The sequence below is a fragment of the Salvelinus alpinus genome, chromosome 31 (genome assembly GCF_045679555.1).
Source record: "Salvelinus alpinus chromosome 31, SLU_Salpinus.1, whole genome shotgun sequence".
Classification (NCBI taxonomy): domain Eukaryota; kingdom Metazoa; phylum Chordata; class Actinopteri; order Salmoniformes; family Salmonidae; genus Salvelinus; species Salvelinus alpinus.
Window position 1 is genome coordinate 12,437,200 of NC_092116.1, and position 25,985 is coordinate 12,463,184.

Consider the following 25,985-nt stretch of genomic DNA (forward strand, 5'->3'; position numbering starts at 1 on the left):
GGTTTGATGTGTGTATTTCTTGGATGTGTCTTTGCCATTCAATCACAACAAACAAGGGAAGTAGTGAGTACTGTGAGGTAAGCTAAGCTATGGAGAAAACTGAGTTTTGAAGTAGAGGACTTCTTCCCTCCCGACTGACTCGCCATCTCAAGATGGTCAACTATTTCAGTTCTATGCGTAGGCTAAAGCCTTCACTGCCCTTGTGTTAAGCCAAACTGACAGTATTTAGCTAGCAAGGCTTGGTGATAGCTGCAGCATGCTATCCTATCCAGCTGATATTTCTGTGTCAAATCAGTTATGGCAAGATAGCAAGAGCCAGTGTTTAGAATGTGTTTCATAAGACACTTGTTCTACAACATCTGGCTATGAAAGCATTTGGCAACTTAGTTTCAACGTTTCATCACGTCATGTCACTACATGTTACTGTGGAAATGGTATCAACTGTGAACTGTCCTACAACACAATCAGCTGTCCTACAACACAATATTCTATAACTTGCTAGTTTTGTCTCGTCTCTCCTTATGTCCAATGTTAGATCTTTCCCGGGGGACAAATCCTAGAACTACTAGTATCCCTACAACAGGCGTAGGCTACATGTGTACATTGCACCAACATCTCCCAGCATGAGTGCAGATATATTTATCAACAAAAAAAATGGATGAGTGTGTTTGTGTTACAAAGACAAAACATTTTCTGCTGTAAGTATCATATTGATGTGCTTATAATGACAATATGCCTAATCATACAAATAAGTTGTGTTTAGAGTACAACTTCAGATGTCTAACCAGAACGGCATTTGTCTATTCTGCCAAATACATTGACATGCACAGCTCTCCGGGTAAGGTTCTGTCTTCAAGTCTCCAGTGGGTGATAAAGTCCCATCCATGATATACAGTTGAAGTCGGAAGTTTACATACACCTTAGCCAAATACATTTAAAACCTGTTTGGGATAGACGGCAGCATTTTCACTTTTGGATGAATTGGTGCCCAAATTGAACGGCCTCCTACTCTGTCCCAGATGATAATATATGCATATTATCTCTGTAATTTATGGATCTCTTTGCACTTCATACGCCTTCCACTAGATGTCAACAGTCAGTAGAACGTGGAATGAAGCCTCTAGTGTGACGTGGGGCTGGATGGGAGCTATTTGAGTGACTGGTCTGGCAGAGTTCCAGTTCCTGGCCACGCACGCTAGCCATGTGATGTCCATGTGTGCCATGAGTTATACAGACATGACGAAATGCTCCGGTTGGGACGTTATTGGATATATATGATAACAACATCCTAAAGATTGATTCTCTACTAATTTTGACAAGTTTATTCGACTTGTAATATAACTTTTTGAAGTTTTCATCCGACGTTTGCCTTCAATGCGCCGGTGTTTGGACACGTGTACTACACATGCTAGATAAAGTTGCTAATATGACATAAGTAATGGACATTGTCGAACAAAAAAAAACGATTTATTGTGGAAATAGGATTCCTGGCATTGCATTCTGATGAAGATATTCAAAGGTAAGGGAATATTTATGATGTAATTTCGTATTTCTGTTGACTCCAACATGGCGGAGAAATGTTATTTATATTTGAGCACCGTCTCAGATTATTGCATGGTGTGCTTTTTACTAAAGTTTTTGTTTTTTTAATCTGACACAGCGGTTGCATTAAGAACCAGAGTATCTTTAATTATATGTAAAACATGTATCCTCCATCAAAGTTTATGATGAGTATTTATGTTAGATGACGTGGCTCTCTAAAATTTCTCTGGATATTTTGGAGCCATTTCTGAACATGGCACCAATGTAAACCAAGATTTGTGGCTATAAATATGCACATTATCGAATGAAACGTAAATGTATTGTGTAACATGATGTCATATGAGTGTCATCTGATGAAGATGTTCAAAGGTTTTATCTCTATTTCTGGGTTTTGTGAAAGCTATCTTTGCTGGGAAAAATGGCTGTGTGTTTTGGGGATTTGGTGGTGAGCTAACATAAATATATGTTGTGTTTTCGCTGTAAAACATTTTAAAAATCGGACATGTTGGCTGGATTCACAACAAGTGTATCTTTAATTATATGTTAAACATGTATCTTTCATCAAAGTTTATGATGAGTATTTCTGTTATTTGACATGGCTCTCTGTAATTACTCCGGATATTTTGGAGGCATTTCTGAACATGGAGCCAATGTAATACAAGATTTGTGGCTATAAATATGCACATTATCGAACAAAACATAAATGTATTGTGTAACATGATGTCATATGAGTGTCATCTGATGAAGATGTTCCAAGGTTAGTGATTAATTTTATCTCTATTTCTGGGTTTTGTGAAAGCTATCTTTGCTGGGAAAAAATGGCTGTGTGTTTTTTGGATATGGTGGTGAGCGAACATAAATATATGTTGTGTTTTTGCTGTAAAACATTTTAAAAATCGGACATCTTGGCTGGATTCACAAGATGTTTATCTTTCATTTTCTGTATTGGACTTGTTAATGTGTGAGTTAAATATTTCAAAAAAATATTTTCGAATATTTCCGCCTTTTCAGCGGAATGTTGGGGGGGGGGGGGGTTCCGCTAAAGGTTAAACTCAGTTTCTCACAATTCCTGACATTTAATCCTTATACAAATTCCCTGTCTTAGGTCAGTTAAGATCACCACTTTATTTTAAGACTGTGAAATGTCAGAATAATAGTAGAGAGAATTATTTATTTCAACTTGTATTTCTTTCATCACATTCCCAGTGGGTCAGAAGTTTACATACACTCAAATAGTATTTGGTAGCATTGCCTTTAAATTGTTTAACTTGGGACAAACGTTTCGGCTAGCCTTCCACAAGTTTTGGCCCATTCCCCCTGACAGAGCTGGTGTAACTGAGTCAGGTTTGTAGGCCTCCTTGCTCACACACACTTTTTCAGTTCTGCCCACAAATTTTCTATAGGATTGAGGTCAGGGCTTTGTGATGGGCACTCCAATACATTGACTTTGTTGTCCTTAAGCCATTTTTCCACAACTTTGGAAGTATGCTTGGGGTCATTGTTCATTTGGAAGACCCAACTTCCTGACTGATGTCTTGAGATGTTGCTTCAATATATCCACGTAATTGCCCTTCTCATGATGCCATCTATTTTGTGAAGTGCACCAGTCCCTCCTGCAGCAAAGCACCCCAAAAACACGATGCTGCCACCCCCATGCTTTTTGTTTGGGATGGTGTTCTTCGGCTTGCAAGCCTCCCCCTTTTTCCTCCAAACATAACAATGGTCATTATGGCCAAACAGTTCTATTTTTTGTTTCATCAGACCAGAATACATTTCTCCAAAAAGTACGATCTTTGTACCCATGTCAGATGCAAACCGTAGTCTGGCTTTTATATGGTGGTTTTGGAGCTTCTTCCTTGCTGAGCGGCCTTTCAGGTTATGTCGCTATAGGACTCGTTTTACTGTGGATATAGATACTTTTGTACCTGTTTCCTCCAGCATCTTCACAAGGTCCTTTGCTGTTGTTCTGGGATTGATTTGCACTTTTAGCACCAAAGTACGTTCATCTCTAGGAGACAGAACGCGTCTCCTTCCTGAGTGGTATGACGGCTGTGTGGTCCCATTGTGTTTATACTTGTGTACTATTGTTTGTACAGAAGAACGTGGTACCTTCAGGCATTTGGATATTGCTCCCAAGGATGAACCAGACTTGTGGAGGTATAAAAAAAAAAGAAGTCTTGGCTGATTTCTTTAGATTTTCCCATGATGTCAAGCAAAGGTTTGAAGGTAGGCCTTGAAATACATCCACAAGTACCTCCAATTGACTCAAATTATGTCAATTAGCCTATCAGAAGCTTCTAAAGCCATGACATAATTTTCTGGAATTTCCCAAGCTGTTTAAAGGCACAGTCAACTTAGTGTATGTAAACTTCTGACCCACTGGAATTGTGATACTGTGAATTCTAAGTGAAATAATCTGTCTGTAAAAATTTTGGGGAAAAATGACTTGTGTCATGCACAAAGTAGATGTCCTAACCAACTTGCCAAAACCATAGTTTGTTAACAAGACATTTGTGGAGCGGTTGAAAAACAAGTTTTAATGACTCCAACCTAAGTGTATGTAAACTTCCAACTTCAACTGTAAGTATTCACACCCCTGAGTCAATACTTTGTAAAATAAGCCCATACCCCAATTAATTGAAGCTGTTCTGAGGGTGCAAAAGAGGGTACAACTCAATATTAGGAAGGTGTTCTTCGTGTTTTGTGCACTCAGTGTATAAACATGTGTGTTTCTTTCTAAATCCTGTCCAAACAATTGAATTGGCCACAATTGGACTCCAATCAAGTTGAAGTGACATCTCAAGGATGATGATCAAAGGAAATTGGATGCATCTGAGCTCAATTTGGAGTGGCATAGCAAAGGGGTGTGAATACTTATGTAAATTACATATTTCTGTATTTCATTTTCAATACATTTGCAAAGAAATCTAAAAACATATTTTAAATTTGTCATAATGGGGTATTGTGTGTAGATGGCACAAAAAAATACAAAATAATCAATTGTAAATTCAGGCTGTAACACAACAAAATGTGGAATAAGTCAAGGGGTATGAATACTTTCTGAAGGCACTGTATTACAGGTTATGGACAGGTGCAGTCAGGTGGCAGGAAGGGTGGAGTGCATGAAAGTCCATCCTGGATATGACAGAGTTTGACTCAACCCATGGGTCCAGCATGAAGAGTCCAATAACTACAGGCAGATGTGAGATGCAGGAGGATGGCCCTCTTCTCATAACACACTGTAGCCTACAGAGTAATTCATATGAGAAGAGTGTATTTGCTAAATATATGTAGATATTCTAAACAAAGTGTTTTGATACATTTCAAGTGTAACAGTTCCATGTAGAATTAACCATACTTCACATAATACTGTAGAAGCAGTGTTCTGATAATATAACAATGTGCAAATATTATACCTTCCTGTATGGTGTCCCGTAAGACATGAATGATCTGATATGTTTGAGAATACGCAGGGTCCCAGCCCCCATTCGAGTCAATAATAAAAAATAAATTATAAAAGGTAATAAATGTGTCTTGTTTAATTTTAATGCTGAGAGGAAGGTATTCAGACATCGGTATCAACCTGTCTTTTGGTCAGAGAATACCATTTCAAAAGCATCTCTTCTGCCCATCTGTAGAAATACAAGGTAGAGTTGATGAGTAACACATGTATTGAAAGGGTGATATTAGTAAACACTTATGACGTACTGTCTTATTAGTAATGACCTTTTGACCCTTCTGAGGTGTTTGGCAATGCCTGATGGTCATGGCAACGTAGATCAGCTCTAGTTACAGATACCGGCCGTGAAGGAGCCCGACTTTGGCTCCTATATCCAACCCAGCTCATATACAGTGAGGGAAAAAAGTATTTGATCCCCTGCTGATTTTGTTCGTTTGCCCACTGACATTGAAATGATCAGTCTGTAATTTTAATGGTAGGTTTATTTGAACAGTGAGAGACAGAATATCAACAAAAAAATCCAGAAAAACGCATGTCAAAAATTTTATAAATTGATTTGCATTTTAATGAGGGAAATAAGTATTTGACCCCTCTGCAAAACATGACTTAGTACTTGGTGGCAAAACCCTTGTTGGCAATCACAGAGGTCAGATGTTTCTTGTAGTTGGCCACCAGGTTTGCACACATCTCAGGAGGGATTTTGTCCCACTCCTCTTTGCAGATCTTCTTCAAGTCATTAAGGTTTCGAGGCTGACGTTTGGCAACTCGAACCTTCAGCTCCCTCCACAGATTTTCTATGGGATTAAGGTCTGGAGACTGGCTAGGCCACTCCAGGACCTTAATGTGCTTTTTCTTGAGCCACTCCTTTGCTGCCTTGGCCGTGTGTTTTGGGTCATTGTCATGCTGGAATACCCATCCACGACCCATTTTCAATACCCTGGCTGAGGGAAGGAGGTTTTCACCCAAGATTTGACGGTACATGGCCCCGTCCATCGTCCCTTTGATGCGGTGAAGTTGTCCTGTCCCCTTAGCAGAAAAACACCCCCAAAGCATAATGTTTCCACCTCCATGTTTGACGGTGGGGATGGTTTCTTGGGGTCATAGGCAGCATTCCTCCTCCTCCAAACACGACAAGTTGAGTTGATGCCAAAGAACTCCATTTTGGTCTCGTCTGACCACAACACGTTCACCCAGTTGTCCTCTGAATCATTCAGATGTTCATTGGCAAACTTCAGACGGGCATGTATATGTGCTTTCTTGAGCAGGGGGACCTTGCGGGCGCTGCAGGATTTCAGTCCTTCACGGCGTAGTGTGTTACCAATTGTTTTCTTGGTGACTATGGTCCCAGCTGCCTTGATATCATTGACAAGATCCTCCTGTGTAGTTCTGGGCTGATTCCTCACCATTCTCATGATCATTGCAACTCCACGAGGTGAGATCTTGCATGGAGCCCTAGGCCAAGGGAGATTGACAGTTATTTTGTGTTTCTTCCATTTGCGAATAATCGCACCAACTGTTGTCACCTTCTCACCAAGCTGCTTGGCAATGGTCTTGTAGCCCATTCCAGCCTTGTGTAGATCTACAATCTTGTCCCTGACATCCTTGGAGAGCTCTTTGGTCTTGGCCATGGTGGAGAGTTTGGAATCTGATTGATTGATTGCTTCTGTGGACAGGTGTCTTTTATACAGGTAAGAAACTGAGATTAGGAGCACTCCCTTTAAGAGTGTGCTCCTAATCTCAGCTCGTTACCTGTATGAAAGACACCTGGGAGCCAGAAATCTTTCTGATTGAGAGGGGGTCAAATACTTATTTCCCTCATTAAAATGCAAATCAATTTATAACATTTTTGACATGCGTTTTTCTGGATATTTTTGTTGTTATTCTGTCTCTCACTGTTCAAATAAACCTACCATTAAAATTATAGACTGATCATTTCTTTGTCAGTGGGCAAACGTACAAAATCAGCAGGGGATCAAATACTTTTTTCCCTCACTGTATCACAGAGGGAGAAAGACTCTCACCATAAAAAAATTTATTTGATTTTTGACCTTTATTTAACTTAGCAAGTCAGTTATTAAGAACAAATTCTTATTTTCAATGATGGCCTAGGAACAGTGGGTTAACTGCCTTGTTCAGGGGCAGAACGACAGATGTTTACCTTGTCAGCTCGGGGATTTAATCTTGCAACCTTTCGGTTACTAGTCCAACGCTGTAACCACTAGGAATCCAACAGTAAATACAGGGTTGAACATAGCCAATCAGAGATCCAGATTCACAGCTAATTCACAAGGGAGGGCCTCCCGGGTGGGCAGCGGTCTAAGGCACTGCATCGCAGTGCTAGAGGTGTCACTACAGATATGGGTTTGATCCCAGACTGTGTCGCACCCGGCCGCGACCGGGAGACCCATGAGGCGGTGCACAATTGACCCAGCGCCGTTCGGGTTAGGAGAGGGTTTGGCCGGCCAGGATGTCCTTGTCGCATCGCGCTCTAGCGACTCCTGTGGCGGGCCGGCGTATGCACGCTGACACGGTCGCCAGACGGACGGTGTTTCTTCAGTGTGCCTTGCTTCCCGTTTAAGCTACCAGTGTGTCAAGAAGCATTGCGGGTTGGCAGGGACGTGTTTCGAGGGACGCATGTGTCACGGCCGTTGAATGAAGTAGACCAAAGCGCAGCGTGGTGAGCATACATATTCCTTTTTATTAGGATGATGCCGACAAAAACAATAAACAATACAAAACGACCGTGAAGCTTAAGGCTATAGTGCCACAAACAAAGACAACTTCCCACAAAGTAAGGAGGGAAAAGGGCTACCTAAGTATGGTTCCCAATCAGAGACATTGATAGACAGCTGTCCCTGATTGAGAACCATACCTGGCCAAAACATAGAAATACAAAATCATAGAAAAACAAAACATAAAATGCCCACCCCAAATCACACCCTGACCAAACCAAATAGAGACATAAAAAGGTTGTCCATTGTTGGCCATCTGGTAATATTGTTGAAATGCATTGGAAGTGTGCACCAACTTTATGAAAGCCAATTTTCACTCCTATTTGCCGAGCGAAATGTGCGTGAGTTGCACCCATACGCAGACTTGACAAAACAGCAGCTGGGGGCAGACCACAACGTGTTGTCTCTGGGAATTATTGGAAAAAGTGGGCATGTAAGGAATCCATATCCAACCCTTCAGTAAATTGTGACAAACTCACGAGACTGATTTTCTGCCCAAAATTATCCTATTTACACTTTGTAGTCAATTATGACACTAGAATGAAGGTTTCTGACTCTTAAACATGTCCCTGACGCATAGGATGTTTAAAACCAGAGTAGTTGGTTCTAAGGAGCAGTTAACCTTTAAGAAGTTGTGATGGCAGTGGGTATAATAGTATGAGAAGGAAGGACCTCCTCAAACTGTGGAAACCGCGCGGACATGAGTTGCCATGGCAAGACCACTGATGTGAAATTTGTGAGTGCAGTTATTATTTTAATTTGCCCAGGATTTAAATGAACATTGGATTAATCATATCTAGTATGTGAATGTTTGTCATAGCTGAGAAGTCAACCTGAACATGCTCAGATGTCTCTCTTTGCATAAACCACTGCTTTCATTTAGATTAAAGACATTTTACAAGTAAACAGAGGATGGAAAAAAGTGGTTATGCAAGTAAAAGTGGGTGGTGGAGTCTGCCCTCAAATCCTGCCTGAAACAATAGTGTGGTTTGCCGAGTTCCCCTTATCTACAGTATGTTCCCCTGATACATCCTGTCCATACTAATGAACACACAAATTAAAATGTAGAACAGGGGAATATATGGGGAAGGCCATTTTGATGGGGCCAGGAATACATCATTAGGACCCGATTTGGTCGTGTAATTATAACATTATCACAAAGATAACGTTCATTGAAAATAAATTACGCTTTGATGGATTCTATGCCACAATATGACACAGATGTTGGGTTTGCTGAGGGAGTAAAAAATGTAATAAAAAAAGACCCAAAAACGAATAGCAGAAAAAGTGACAAGAAAGCTATCGGCACAGTTTCCTGTCCGAGATACAACCATATTTCATTACACGGCATTGAGGCTTAGGAGGCAATCAAGCATATTTAGCCTTCCTCGTCTCGGCCGGAAGCAATTATTACTCCCCAGTTTTTTACTGTGCTCCGCCATGGGGAAAATGAATCGCACTACTTATCAGCTCAATGCATACACAAGTGACTGGGGGGAAGGGGGCTGGACAGGACCCGAGCCATAGGTTACCTTTGAATCCATTAGCTTTGTAACATCAGCACATTTAGGGGCGTGCGGCGAGATAACCATAAACATGTCACCCAAAAAAGCATTGTTATTTGCATGAATATTGGACAGGGCCAAACAGAGAGAAACATCAAGCAGTGAAGGTGAGGGTTTATGACCTGTAGCAGGGTGTTGCTGTCTGCATCTCTGAAATATCTGGCACTACACTTGTCAGGCTTTGTGGCTGATTATATGGTTGGCGATCAATGGCACTGCATCATCCCTCAGCCCTAAACGCAAAGTGTGGCATATAGGCCTACTCTAATCTGAATATAAATGTGTGGATCTCTTCATATGATCTGTGCTCTACGAGTTACAGTGATGCACAACTGTTGTTGTTGATAATATCACTATAGTAATTTAGCCATAAAGCATTATAGCAGTCTATCCTGTATATGTGTTATCAAATCAACAAATTTAGAATGTAATTTATATTTTTATTTGTTTTTCTTGTGTACAATTTAAGTGAGTAAAGTGGGATATTAGCATACCTAATTTTGAAAATAAGTGAAAACAGATGTGAATTTGAGTAGTATAAGTTGAGAGCAGAGTGGACAAGGCCTAAATAACTCAGCTAATTTGTGCATGGGTCAGTGCTATTCAACAGCATTAAAGTGGGCAGGTGGATTACTTAAACTCTCAGTCAGTGGCGTATCAAAGTATATCTAAGACATCCCTCAGCTTCATCCCTCCTACATAACATGGAGTAATGAGACCCCTGTGGGGTTTGAGAAGAGCCCGAAGGTAGGAAACCCGAAGTAGGTCAGGGAATCTCATAGGCCTCTATTAATCTAGTGAAATGTAACCCTTCTCAGAGGTTTCTGAGGGGACCTGCAGTGGACAGGTGGAGAAAAAGGTGAGGTCCCGGTATAATCTCGGAAGGTACTTGAGAAACTACCCCACTGATCTGGGGCCAGTGGCCTTCAGTAGGTGACAGGGATTATCTGCCCAGCAGGTTTGCAAACAAGTATATATGCACATGCATGCTCCCTCGTACACACGCACCAAATCATTTAGCTTGAACTGACACATCACCTGGCGTTCAAGTCAAGTTGTGCTATGTTTAGAAGTTACTTTATGCTTCCTAAATGTCTATGCATGGTTGATGTGCGATTGCTTGGAATGTAGAACAATACACTACAAAATACAGTTGAACTATCTCTCCAACAAAACATAACATGATAATGGAAAGTAAACACCAGCATATTAGATATGAATACTACATTGACTTTGTGGAGCTAATGGTCCTCGTTTACTTCAGAGGCACCAGGGCCAGCCACAGCATTAGTGTCCATCTGGGGTAACGTGTGCTCTTTCACAATTTCCAGTTCTCTTTAGTTTCTGGGCATCCTCCCCAAACCCATAACTCAAATCTCCCCCACTCCCCAGTGATTGGGCTGTCATAATCATCACCATTAAGGCCTCAATGAGCTTGATTTACAAGTGTGGACATGGTAACAGCCTGGCGCCAGGGGTGCCTGTCTCCTATCACCCAACCCAATTGTCCCTACTCAACCACTATGAGGCCTACTGGTAGTGAAGATGAGATTCCAAACAGCATTATTAGGACAAATAAGGTAAGTGTGATCACAGTAGGTCTCCATTGTGAAACTTTGACTTTCTTGACATAGTAGTGTGGGATCCTCTTCCTGATGTATAATTTGCGAATTTTATGATATATAAACCATCATATACCTAGGTCATCCATTTATAACAGTATCTGAGAAAATGGGCATTATTATGTACTGGGTATTATTATGTATTATTATGTTTTTTTCCCTAAACTCACAGAAAATAGTTGGAAGGCGGCTACTAAGAAAGCCATAGTCATTTTTGCCGTTTTACCAAGGCTATAGATCCATTTCCAAGGTAACTTCTTTTGTTTTTTTACTCCTACATTTATGACACGTCCTTTTGAATGCAACATTCAAAAGGACTTTGACCATGGTTGATAAGCCTTTGGGCAAACCAATAACACTTTTCTGACCCCCTCATCCATACAATATTCTATACAACATATCATATTAGCCTGCATTTACCCACAGTTCTAGGCCTCTTGAATGATAGGCCACATAAATCTGTTTTAGAAACACACACAACAATATTTATATGTGGATTCCAAACCCCCTGTAGATAGCTTCCCTCGCTTATCACTGTTTGAATACAGCCAGCATTTTAAAAGCACTCGGCGTCTACGGAGGAAGAGTGGGGGTTATGCAGTTTTGTTTCGATTATTTTTCCAGAAAGATGGAGTTCTTAGCGGGGCCTCATCCTTGGCTGAAAAATGTAATTACTTCTCCTTCATATGAAAAATAACATTCCAATGTGAGAAAATAAAATGACATTCCTTTCATCTACTCTGCTTTCACCAGGGATAGTTTAAGTCCATACCAACATGTAGATTGGACTTTTGTTGATTTATGTGTTGCAGGCAAGTCTGGCGATACAAAGAATCCATGAAAGTACATGGGAAATGAGATAATGGCATTCATGGATGATTGACAGCTTCATCGAATCAATCGATCAAGGGATGACGGCAACATTGTTTAGTGAGTAATGAATGAATGGAATGTTCCAATTCAGAATCAGAGGAATGAAACAGTCATGAGGCTTCCTCTCCATGTCTTCCTTCCTAAGGGAGCCAATATGAGGCGTTCAACGTATTGCTTCCAGCTATGTTTTTAGATCAGTGCAGGCGAAGGAGAGATGCATGTTGGAGAAGACAGAGAAAATAGGCCTTTACAGTCAAGAGAACTGACACGTCAAATGATGGCTTGGATGTCTTCAATAGAGACTGCATATTCACCCTCAAGACACAGACAATCACTCACACGTAAACAGAATACACACCCTCAAACACACATCACACTTGAACACACGGATGCACATGTGCACAAGCATGCATGTATTTCATGAACCACGCATGACTCTTCTGGCACTCGTCACGTGGAAGGTGTCTGTGATAAGCTCCGGTATACGGTATATCATACTGTTGAGTTGGAGACACCATGGTTGAAGAACAAATGCAGAAATTTGTACAGCTTTGTTTCAAGTGCATCCTCAAAACAGTAACATCAATGACATTAAAACTATGAAACAAAAGGCAACTTAATTAAATCCTTTTTTATCTATTCATCTACCTTCTACAAGACCCGCTGGTTCTATTTTGGGGCAAAGAAATACGAGGCGTTATTTCCGAATGAGAAGAATATTGTCTTTCCATTGCATCAGATGAACAAGCCGGGATATGGGCTGAAATAATGCATGCCTTTGATGGACCTCAGGAAGCTGGTGAGGGGAGGAAGGCTCATAATAATGACTGGAATAAAGTGAATGGAATGGTATCACCACAAGGATGTGTGTGTGTGTGATGTGTCGATACCATTCCATTAATGCCATTCCATCTATATTGCTATGAGCCCGTCCTCCCCAATTAAGGCGCCACCAGCCGTCTGTGTGACGGACAGAATGAGGAATGGAGTGGGGAGGCTTTTTATAGACAACACAGGTGATGGTGGCGATGTGAAAGGAGGAGAGGAAGTGGGGGATTCAAGATGCGCCATTCCAGAGACTCTCCCGCTCTCCTAACACAGTACAATGCCAACGGCATGGGCCGCTGAACAGACAGATGGTGAGGGTGACGCTATCGGACTTGAGACGAGAGGAGCGATAGAGAGAGGAGGTGGAGGAGGAGGTGGTGGAAAGAATAAAGCAACAAAAACTAAGGGAGGGAGGTTGGGGTGGGTGGGTTTAGGGGGACTTCCTTTGGGAAAACATTCATCTTGTATGAGCTTTGCATGTACAAATAGGCTTTCTACTTCATTACTGCATGAAATAAAAGTTGATTCTCACTGTCACTTTTCATTCCCGGACAAGGTGGGATGAAGACTTTGTCTAAGGTAAGAGACCTGGTACTGTCTTGCAGCGGAGGGGTAGGAAAGGAATATTTGAAAGGAATAAGTGCTAAAGGGGAGTGGGGTCTTTCAATGGCAGAGAGAGATGTTACATTGCTTGACTGCCATCTACTGGATATGTATTGAACAATATATAATTTGCATTGTTTCACTTCATGCAAGATAGAATAACGCTTATCCTAATTGTCTTTCAAATGTGTATTCATAATATTATTTATAGGCCTGAGTGTGCTTGAAATAATCTCTTCAAAATATGAAATCTCACTTTGACAGTGAGATTTTAAGCAAATCAAATACATTAGGTAAACAACTGATAAAGAGATTACATCCCCCAAAAATGTTTGTGGTGCAGGCAAACTAATAATTTATGATTATTATTTGTGTATTAATATGTTTGTTAATTATGTTTATAGAAAATATAGTAATGCTTTTCAATCTATAGTGCATAGCTTCTGCAACTGGGTCTAAGATTCTCAGTCCATGAAGCAATGATCTAAATTGTACAGTATGTATCGCCACGGACCTATATATATATACAGTTTGAAAAACTCTGTACCTTGAAAGGTTACAATCTGAATCCCCTCCGCAAATTGAAGTGGCATCACTAGATTGATCCTAGATGGTTATTCAATGAGGAACAGCACCATCATGTGGATGTATTGTAATTTACTGATGTAAAAATGTACAGCCCTTACTTACCAGTGTAGTAAACGTACTACCGTACTTGTGTAGTAAAGTGTAGTAAACGTACTTGTTTTATGCATTTTGGAGTAAACATGAGATTTTTAAGAGGGTTATTGTTTTGTAATGACCTGAATGTTCATTAATTGCCTCATTGAGAGTTGAGGAATTAGTTGTTAATCTGCCAACATCCATATTGATCCTTGTTCCCACTATTAATCACACTATGCTGTGCCAATAATAGGTGTAGCATAGGAAATCCATTTAGGAGCAATGCACAGTGCCTTCAAAAAGTATTCATGCTTTTTGACTTATTCCACATTTTGCTGTGTTATTTTTTTCTGTCACCCATCTACACATAATACTCCATGATGACAAAGTGAAAACAGGTTTTTAGAAATGTTTGCTAATTTATTGAAATATTTAATTTACATCCCTTAGTCAATATTTTGTAGAATCATCTTTAGCAGAGGTTAAAGCTGTGAGTCTTTCTGGGTAAGTCTCTAAGAGCTTTCCACACCTGGATTGTGCAACATCTTTCCATACTTTTTTTCAAAATTATTTTAAGCTGGTTGTTGATAATTTCTAGACAACCATTTTCAGGTCTTGCCATAGACTTTCAAGCAGATTTAAGTCAAAACTGTAACTCGGCTACTCATGAACATTCACTGTCTTCTTGGTAAACAACTCCAATGTAGATTTGGCCTTGTGTTTTAGGTTATTGTCCTGCTGAAAGCTGAATTCATCTCCCAGTGTCTGGTGGAAAGCAGACTGAACCAGGTTTTCCTCTAGGATTTTGCCTGCACTTAGCTCCATTCCGTTTATTTTTCATCCTGGTAAGACTCCCCAGTCCTTAATGATTACAAGCACACCCATAACATGATACAGCCACCGCTATGCTGGAAAATATGGAGAGTGGTACTGAGAAATATGTTGTATTGGATTTGCCCCAAACATAATACTTTGTTTACAGGACAAAAAGTTAATTGCTTTGCCAAAATGTTTGCAGTATTACTTTAGTGCCTTGCTGCAAACAGGATGCATGTTTTGGAATATTTTTATTCTGTACAGGCTTCTAACTACAATGTTGTTGATCTAACTAAGTTTTCTCCTATCACAGCCATTCAACTATATAACTGTTTTAAAATTACCATTGGTCTCATGGTGAAATGCCTGAGTGGTTTCCTTCTTCTCCGACAACTAAGTTAGGAAGGACGCCTGTATCTTTGTAGTGACTGGATATATTGATACACCATCCAAAGTTCAATTAATAACTTCACCATGCTCAAAGGGATATTCAATGTCTGCTTTTTTAAAACTAATTTACCAATAGGTGCCCTTTTTTGCGAGGCATTGAAAAACCTCCCTGGTCTTTGTTGTTGAAACTGTGTTTGAAATTCACTGCTCGACTGAGGGACCTTACAGATAATTGTATGTTTGGGGTACAGAGATGAGGTGGTCATAAAACAATCATATTAAACACTAGTATTGCAATTTATTAATAAATACATTTATAATTTATTATAATTTTACTCCTGAATTTAGGCTTGACATAAAAGGTTTTTATTTTAATTAATTACATTTATAAAATTTCCAAAATATAATTCCACTTTGACATTATGGAGTATTGTATGTAGGCCAGTGACAAAAAAATCGCAATTTAATTGCAGGCTGTAACACATACTTTCTGAAGATACATAAATGTGCATTTTACATTGTAGTGACCATGTACTGTACATAAGCTAACTGAAAAAGTTTGCGAAGACAAATACACTATGAATGTCATTACTTCAGAATCCATTGTAAAATATTTTCACCTATAGTCCACATCTTACATCCATACGACAGTATCTACACAGTAGCAATCAAAACACTGCTTTATAAATACTACTGTATGGTTAACTGAGTCTAGCCACTTGCATCAGCCACTCTTTTCACATCAAATTCATGCAGAGTACCATAGACTGCCCACGTGGAGCACTAGGTAAGTGAAAGATCAGACATCTGTATTTCAAAAGCCAGAGAGACAGCGAGCCCTCAGCCGCCATGCAGTCTACTCACTAATGAGAAGTCAGACTCCAGTTATGCGTCATGAAAAATGAATCAGTCTTTAACACACAAACCCCCTGAATCGCCCTGAGACAAACTATGGGATTTAATTAAACTCATCAAATAATAACGTTCGGCTGGAATTCCTCCTTCACTCATGCTTTCATGCTTTCCATTGAGCCTTCTAGCTAAACGAGTTTACCTAAAACTCCTCTCATATACTGTATATGTAATGCACATAAATACTCAGGGTTATACTTAATAGGGGAACATGACTTAATAACAAATGAAAGCATTTTGCAACGCTGTTTAAATTAAGTAGCCCAACTGATTCAAAGAAAAATTGGTCTGGAAAAAATAGAATGAAAATCTATGGGTTTGTAGCTGCGGGATGTTCCAGAAAGGTGGATCAATGAGATGCCCAGGTAACCATCAAACATTGCTTGAAATATACAAATGTAGCTTTCTTAAATCAACCAGACTTATATGTGGCTGTTTATCAAAGTTAAATGGCTAATTTAATAATGCTTCTTTCTAGAATAGCGCATTAGTTGAGAAGTAATCAAAGATAAGCTCCTAAACATAACTATTCTATACCAATCATATAATTCATTTATTCGGTTTGTGTTATTGTAAATTATTCACAAAGCTCTACAGTCACTGTTTCCTGTCCACTGAAGGTTTAGCTAGCAAAGCTCTACAGTCACTGGTCCTGTCTATTGAAGATTTAGCTAGCAAAGTCAGAAACTCACCTTGGAACAAAACACCATCTGACACAAACCGGTGTTGATCCATTGTCCAAACCATATCTGTCTTTTCCAACAGGCAGTTTTTAAAAGACATTATTAACTGCAGGGGATTATGCTATTTGCTAATTCACAGAAGCCACTGACCTGTCTTTCATTTCAGTGTGCACTGTACCAAATAAAGTCATTTTCAATTTAGATGCTTATTTTGATCTACTTTGAATACATTAGTAAAATCTGATTTATCGAATAAGACTTAGATGCTTCATTGCTTCACATAATACACAGCTAATGCCAGGAAAATATGAAGATGGGCTGTGGGATGCACATACAATTTCTTGGTGAACAACCAATCATGGCTTCTTCAGAAGTACTGACTCAAGACAATCCCTAGTATCCAGACTATGGCCAGGAGATTTACCTTCCAGTGACATAACCAGAAACAACTCATACCTTACACTAACGCCTAATAACATGTCAAATGTTACTGCTTACACATTATTCTTGGTTTTCTATTCCTGATAAAAGTACACTGACAAAAGTTGACCTTTTCAATACAAGCTAAATAAAATGTGCACTGTTGCCTACCGTTGCCATCTTCAAACTGAACGTTACTTCATAGTTTAGGCAAATAAATCTTTATTTCACAGCAGCCTGCACAGTAATACAAAATAGTACACATTAAGTTGATTATAATGTGATATTCAGTTAAATAGAAAAGAGAAGACACCAAGGCCTGTATTCACAAAGCACATCAGAGTAGAATGCTGATCTAGGATCAGGACCCATCTCTTATTCATTATGATTTAAAAGGAAAAACTGATCCTAGATCAGAACTCATACTCTACAACACATTGTGAATATGGCCCCAATTCAGTGATGTTTATTATTTTGGCTTTGAGATGCAGAATGAAAACCCACATCAAACAACACTGGGGAAAAATCTTCTGGTAAACATATTTTCCATGTGTCTGTGTCCTCCTTCAATAAACAAGGAAACACACATGGGCACACACACACACACATACTGTACATGTGCATATTCACACATGCACAAATGAGTGCCCACACACACTGACACACACATACACTTGCAGAGACACAAACACACAGATATACAAAAACAGACACACACACGCACACAAATACACGCACACACACACACACACACACACACACAAATGCCTGACTACATTTTCAGAAAGCTACTGTCCCTATCTTTTTGTCAAAAAGGAGTCAGAGAAAAACAAAAGTATTTTAAGAAGCAGGAATAATGTTAACTCAGTCAGCCATGTCATGTAATGTCATCAATAATTTAGAGCTTCCAAATCCACAGGAGGATAGGACATGGTGTTGGGAAAAAACTAACTCTGCAAGATTTGTTTTTAGGTGATGTCTTTAGACACTGATTTCATAATCATGATTCTACTAAAGTTAAAGTTGTTGACAATATTGTTAGTCTTAAAACTAAACAACTACAGTGTGTGTGTGTGTTCATGCCAGCCTACCTGCCTGTCTGCCTGCCTGCATGCCTGTTTGTCTGCTTGTCTGCCTGTCTGCTTGTCTGAATGTCTGCTTGTTGCCTGTCGATCTGTCTGCTTGTATGCCTGCCTGTCTGTATGTCTGTTTGTCTGTCTGCTTGTCTGCCTGTCTGTCTGTCCGTCTGATTCTCTGCCTGTCTGCCTGCCTGTATGTCTTCTTGTCTGCCTGTCTGCTTGTTGCCTGTCTATCTGTCTGCTTGTATGCCTGCCTGTTTGTCTGCATGTCTGTCTGCATGTCTGTCTGCTTGTCTGCCTGTCTGTCTGTCCGTCTGATTCTCTGCATGTCTGCCTGCCTGTCTGTCTGTGCTTGTCTGCCTGCCTGCCTGCCTACTTATCTGCCTGTCTGTCTGTGTGCTTGTCTGCCTGCCTGCCTGCCTACTTATCTGCCTGTCTGTCTGTCTGCTTGTCTGCCTGTCTGAATGTCTGCCTGAATGTCTGCTTCTCTGCATGTCTGCTTTTCTATCTGTCTGTCCGTCTGCTTGTCTGCCTGCCTGTCTGTACAGTATGTCTTCTTGTCTGCCTGTTTGCCTGTCTGCCTGCCTGTCTGTCTGTCGGTCTATTACCCCAAGTGTATATCTTTGTGTGTTTGTGTTTATATGCTGGCTTTATACCTCCATGTTCCCAAGTCGCTGTTTGGTGCAGAGTGGAACAGTAAAGCTAGGGGGAAGATAGCTCTCAGAAGCTTACATAAAGCCACTGGACTTTGTAATAATTCATGGAGCAAAAAGCTCTCCGCCTGCAATATTTATACCTACCTGAATGTGTTCCGTGACTGTGAGCTCTGTCACTGTATCAGGCCAGCTGAGGGGAAACTTTCCCTTTCTTTCAGAGGACAGGTTTCACCTAAAGGGCCTGTGGCACTGAGATAGATATTTCCCATAATGCATCAGTCTGTATAATAATAATAATATATGTATTTTATACAGCACTTTTAATTTTATATAGGGCTTTTCATGACAAACAAGAATCTCAAAGTCACTTTGAACACAAAAAAAAGATTCAGGGATCGGCCAGTTCATTGTTGGTGGTCTTCCACAGCTTCTAGTGATGTAGATTTAAAATGGTCCTATTGAGGTCCAGGGGCATCATACACACATTATTTTAGAGGGGGCACCAGGTACATGAGGATGGAGGGGATGGGTAATGTGGAGAATGTAGCATTTTTCAAACACCTGAAATAGCTTTTTCTTTTATGTATATATCCCATGTGATAGTTCCCCATGTGTATAGGATGCTAATCATGGCTAACTTAGTTTGACTCCTATCCTTTGTTTTTTTTTGTTATCTTCTCTGGGATATGTGGGACGCTAACGTCCCACTTGGCCAAAAGCCAGTAAAAATGCAGAGCGCCAAATTCAAATAAATTACTATAAAAATCTAACTTTCATTAAATCACACATGATAGACACCAAATTAAAGCTACGCTTGTTGTGAATCCAGCCAACATGTCTGATTTCAAAAAGGATTTATGGCGAAAGCACACCAAACGATTATGTTAGGTCAGTACATAGCCACAGAAAAACACAGCCATTTTTCTAGCCAAAGAGAGGAGTAACAAAAAGCAGAAATAGAGATAAAATGTATCACTAACCTTTGATGGTCTTCATCAGATGACACTCATAGGACTTCATGTTACACAATACATGTATGTTTTATTCGGTAAAGTTCATATTTATATCCAAAAATCTGAGTTTAGGCGGGATGCTACTGTCTCACTTGGCCAAAAACCAGAAAAAATGCAGAGCGCCATATTCAAATAAATTACTATAAAAATCAAACTTTCATTAAATCACACATGAAAGATACCAAATTAAAGCTACACTGTTTGTGAATCCAGCCAACATGTCAGAATTCAAATAGGCTTTTCGGCGAAAGCAAATGATGCTATTATCTGAGGATAGCACCATAGTAAACAGACAGAGAAGCATATTTCTTCAGTGCTTTCCCACTGAGAAAGTTGCTCTTCATGATGCCCTGCAGAAGGGCAGAAGGTTTTATTGTGCCAGAGATATAGTGAATGTGGGCCCTGAACTCACCCAGAACTGAGGCTCCTCTGTTCCACTCATGCAGATGCCAACATTCTGCCTGATGCCCAAGCTTCGCTCTCACCAACAACACCTGTCTGACCAATACCCCCAATGCCCCCACCTAGGAGAGGAGACGGAGAGCGAAAGGGAGAGAGAGAGAGAAAGAGAGAGAGAGCATGTAATAAACTGTGCAGTGCATAATTTGATCAGTCACTGATTAAACAACTAAAGTGAAAACCAGTAAACACTGCAGCCCTCCAGGACTAAAATTGTGCAACTCCACTCTAAACAAACTGTAGTTGAATTGACCAGGGATGACACAAAACCTACTTAACATTACAGAGCAAAGGATAGGTCTAAGATGTTGAATTCACATGGATATTAATAAAATATTGATAAAGCATGATTGAGTTATTCACTGCATTTGATGACTCTCGTGAGATTTAATTAAAACATATCCACATTTGAAATGGTTTGGACTATGACGGTGTGCCTGTGAGCTATCACGTAGGACATTTCCCTCCATTTCTCCCCACACCAACGTTGTTTGCTAAAAACATAGTTGATTAGTCTTGCTAACCTAATTAAGCTATGCTATCGCTAGTCCCTTTAAAAAAATGGTGGATTGTATCATGTCAAAGAACAAACACCAGAGTCTAGCTATCATATCAGTTTTTAAGAAATGTTTTGTTTCATATTTGTCTTTGATTGGTTTCAAAACCTGTTCTACTCACCGCCGCTTTGAACTGGCTCCTAAGTGAGTGCTCGCTGATTAAGGTTGTCGTTTTAGCCACAGGTTGCCTCTTGTATTTGGTTTCTCACGTTAAAGGGGGTTTTCATTGTTTATTTTAACGTTTAAACACTGATGTGTGTCTTTGTTTTCATTAACTTGTAAAGTATTGGGCATTCAGGTGTGAATTGTGCAACAGTGTTGCGTATGAAGGGGTATTTCACAGTTCATTAAGAATTTCACTTTTTTGAAAGGTGTGAAAGGTTTACGCCAGGTTAGGGCAGGTCTATGGGATATTGAGGTAATATTACTATTGGCCAGCTGCATATTATTTTCTCGAATTAAGTATTTTTGTAAACAACTATCCTCATCTTGCAATTTGTATATTTTGTAAAACACATCTCTGGATCCAGTCTGCTTCATCACCTGATTTACTGTAAATAAATACACTGGATCAACTGTAAATAAATACACCTGATCTACTGAAATTAAATAAACCTGATCTACTGTAAATACATACACTGATCTACTGTAAATAAGTATGCCTGATCTACTGTAAATAAATACACCTGATCTACTGTAAATACATACACCTGGTCTACTGTAAATAAATACACCTGACCTATGTCCTCTATCTCAACAGGCTGCTATAGTAAGTGTATTTCCAAACCTCTCTTAAAAGCAAGTGATTGGAGTATAGTTTCAGGATTGTATTAACACATCCAAAGCCCAATTTTTTGTATACATTTTTTATAGCTAGGTATTACTGCGCTGTTGGAGCTAGAAACACAAGTATTTTGCTTTATCACCAATAGACTTTGATTTGAAATCTTGCTTGGCATCACAATGCTTTCTTTCATGTGTTTAAATCGAAGCCCAAATCTGACATATTTCAGACTGTAATATATGCATATATTCATATATCTTCACTTTTGTAAGCAGGTAATGGGTGTGTAATATCACAGCATCAGTGTTAGAGTCGGGTGTGTCTCAGGGAGAGAGGGGAGCAGAGGGAAGCAGAATCTGCCAGTTTGGGCAGGAGGCCTGTGCTGGCAGGGCTCCCTATCGCCGGGGGCGGGGGCAAAGAGCGATGGTGCTCGCTGTCGTGTCGGTCACATGACCCCTGGGGTAAGAGTCCCCTCGAGCTGCGCCGCGTAATAAATAATCTGTCGGGCTGGCTGGCAAGCTCCCTCCAAACATTCACACATGTGTGCAAAGATACATGTGCGCGTACATGTGCAAGCACACACACTCACACAGTCGCTCACATTCTCTCACATGCTCTCACACACACATACACAACCACAACCACACAACCACACACACACACACACACACACACACACACACACACACACACACACACACACACACACACACACACACACACACACACACACACACACACACACACGCACCCACATACACACGCACCCACATACACACACACCCACATACACACACACACACACACACATATATACTCTCACATGCACACAGGCAGCTTGAGACAATGTATTTACTCACAATCCTACTGAGGAGAATAAATGTGGGCTTTATGCAATGAAAATATGGTCAAACAGATACCTGACATAATGCCTTTAAAAGCACAACATTGTGTCATTTGTGACAACTGACAAGGTGTGAACGATTCAGAATGTCTACTCAAAATGTTAACCTTGTTACAAAACCATAAGTCAGTTATCATAACCTTTGTTTAATAAAGATGCATTTTGCAGTGACTCTCAGCTGTCTGCTAACATGAACTCAAACTATAGTTCACTAGCAGAAGTTGGTAGTCATAAAATGTGTGGATTTGTGCCACTTCAACTTAAGTGATACCAAAATACTCAGAGGAATCAGATAGCTATGTCACAAAGTTAGAAGTCTTAAAAGCTCAAATGGAATGTTCTGGCAGGTAGTTATATTGTTAACGTGTTAATGGCTGTCTTTTAAAGTACTCAGCCACTCATGCATAAGAGGCCTACTGCACAGTACCAGTACATGACACTGTAGTTTTGCCACTGTCTACTACTTAGCAATGAAGTCCATGGCCCCTTTGTGTTTTCCTAACCCATGTCTTTACTTTACGGCAGCAGCATTTGTAAATGTCACCTTTCGTTTGGATCCCCTTGCCACCTGTGCCGAGAGAGAGTAGCTTTTAAACCACATCACACTGAAGACACTGAAACACCCATCTGTGGAGTGAAATGTGCTGTAATGTGTCTAACTCCCCATAGCTCTTAGTCTATCTATTTAACACCAGGTGAAGCAGAATCTATTATGGACTGCAAGAAAACCGCATAAGAACCGTTAAGAAATACAAGTGCAGCAAGAGTCAGCTAGAAAATAGGATACCTAGTCAGTTGCACAACGGAATGCATTCAACCGAAATGTGTCTTCCGCATTTAACCCAACCCCTCTGAATCAGAGAGGTGCGGGGGTTGCCTTAATCGACATCATTGGCTCCCGTGGAGTAGTTGTTGATGGGGGGTTAACTGCCTTGCTCAAGGGCACACCGGCAGATATTTCCCCCCTTGCCTCCTCAGGATTTCGAACCAGCGGCCTTTTTGTTACTGGCCAAACGCTCATAACCGCTAGGCAACCTGCCCTCTCCCCTGAGTGAAAAAGCAAGGTGTTATGGAAAAAATCAAAAAGATCTGGCTATAAATTTCATGCGAAAGAGTACGCTTCGAAAACTCCCCAGCAGCATTTGATGAGTTCATTGGAGATTCTATAGACACGGAGAGAACCTTTGCACTGGCATATGGCATTCTCCCCTGACAGGGGAACGGGGACCGGGAGACAAACAGGCGCACCAATTATAACTGTACCCACAATCCTCTCTGGGGAGCCTATTGATCTTAGCCATCCCCGTCGTGGTCATGTGTTCATGTTGACTTGAGTCATTTTATTAGAAAGACAACATTCAACTTCTTGGAAAAAGAAGTTACCACGCTGTTAGAGAAGTAGTTACTACAAATGCCACATTATAAGGGCTCAGCCACACCAATAGCGTTTGCTGGCCGATGGGCGAGAGTACTTAGCACCTCTGAACAGAGTGCCGGCTGTAATTCGCGAACCGAGTGTGTGCCAAAGTTCCTGAGCATGTCTTTAAGTAAGTCATTGCCTACATTACCATAAATTAGTAAACCACGCTCCTTTTCTCATCTCTACAGTATCTCCAGTATGTTGTTGTTTTTCCATTAACTCTACTACCTCAATGAAATATAATTATTGAGCTTTTCCAACACACCTTCAGTCACTGTATGTGCAAATACACGCCAACACAAGGTGTTTATTTTGATAAAGAGCTGTATTTCTTTTGAGTACGTGCCTCTGAAGAGAAAATAAACTCCCAAAACAAGGATAGCATATCCATGTAACCTCTAAGCAATTCCATAAATGTGGACATTATTAACAACATGTTAATAAGATATGATCTTAAAAAAAATTGCATGTCATCAAATACAATATATTGTATACTTTTGGCAAATGGCCATGGATAGGATTGTGTTTTGATGAAAGAATATTGTACATGGGATGTTGGAATTTGGATCATGGTGTGTTTTGAATGGCCTATTTACACAGAAGTACTTGAGTAGTAGAGTTGTTTGCTCCCCGATGAGCTATAGTGATTACATAGTATCAGTGTATTCAAAAACATGGGCTATGATAATACATAATATACTGCTCAAAAAAGTGTTAATGAAGTTGGTAACCATGTAGAAAAAATGTATGAGAACGCTTATAGTACAGTATGTGCTTACTTATAACATGGCATTTGCTTTATGACCCTCCGCCATAGGTATGCTACTGGTGTCTGTTCTTGCAGCGACATGGTCATTTGTGCTCGTCTCTTCCGTGTTTTTTTTGTTTAAAGTGTTTTAAAGTTGCGATCTACCTCAACCATGAAAGAGACTTATTCAAAATAAAATTAAAACAGATAGATATGGGGACTCTTTTATTCCAACAGCCATTAGGCTGTTTAATAGATAGTCTGTTGGTCCCTCGAGTATACGGCATATTGCACTTTCACTTTCAATGTGTAGCTATAGCACTTTGAATTAATTATTTTGTGTCATTTCTGTGTTTTCATGTTTTATGTACAGTCTTTTTAAGCACATGACAAAATTAATTTCCTCATGGTGGGATAATAAAGTTGATCTGAATTCTTGCCTCTGATTAGCTTGAAGGGCCTTCTAGAGCATGCATTATTTCCCTTTAAACAACGGGTGGGTCTAATCCTGGATGCTGATTGGTTAAAGCTGCATTGCAACTGGTGTCTATTCCACAAGTTACCACAAGGCTATGAAGTTGAAATGCCTATTCATTGTTCCATCTCACTGCACAATCCACTGTCTCATCAGCCCAACCAGGCAATTTCAAAAATGTATCTCCACTGTAAAAAAGCATCTAGACATTATCTCCCCTTCTTTTAAGCTAGCATTTGGTTTTCAGCAGCGGATATTTGTATAAACCTTGCTATCTGTCTCTCTGACCTTTGCAACATAGTTTCAGAATTGAAATTTGATCTTCACTGTCCCATTGAGGATTAACGTGTCAGGACGAGACAGAAATCTTTTCTCAGCCAATCGAAATCATGAATCACCATAATTTTATGGATATATACAAAGACATTTCAATAGAAAACAGGTCAATCAAAACAAAATGCAGCTAGTATGCTGTTTTTCCAGCTTTAGTTTGAAATTATTGTGTTAGCTGTGTATTGGCAAGCTCCTCTGAAAAGTGTCCTCCTCAAAGTGTCCTATGCCAGGAAATCGCAAATCACTAGCTCATTATTATGAATGTATGCAGCTACTTTGCTGTTATTCTGGCTGCACTGTTTGGTGTGACTGTGTTAGCCGTAGTTGGCTAGCTAGTAAGCAAGTGATAAGAACATTTCCAGCCAGCTTGGCATGAAAACACTTAGAACGAATGACTGTGCCGTGTCCATAGATATACAGTACATAGAAGAAAAAAGACTGGGTTGCG

At 40.1% G+C, this 25,985-nt stretch overlaps 1 protein-coding gene across 37 annotated transcripts in view; it reads right to left on the bottom strand.

Moving 5' to 3' along the window:
* The window catches only part of LOC139561502 (receptor-type tyrosine-protein phosphatase delta-like), a 600,941-nt gene that overhangs the window by 348,464 nt on the left and 226,492 nt on the right, over positions 1–25,985 (bottom strand). For all 37 annotated transcript variants that reach the window (XM_071378643.1, XM_071378677.1, XM_071378668.1 and 34 more), the window contains exon 6: positions 20,270–20,381. The gene's annotated coding sequence lies outside the window, so the exon portion shown is untranslated. The remainder of the gene's footprint in view (positions 1–20,269; positions 20,382–25,985) is intronic.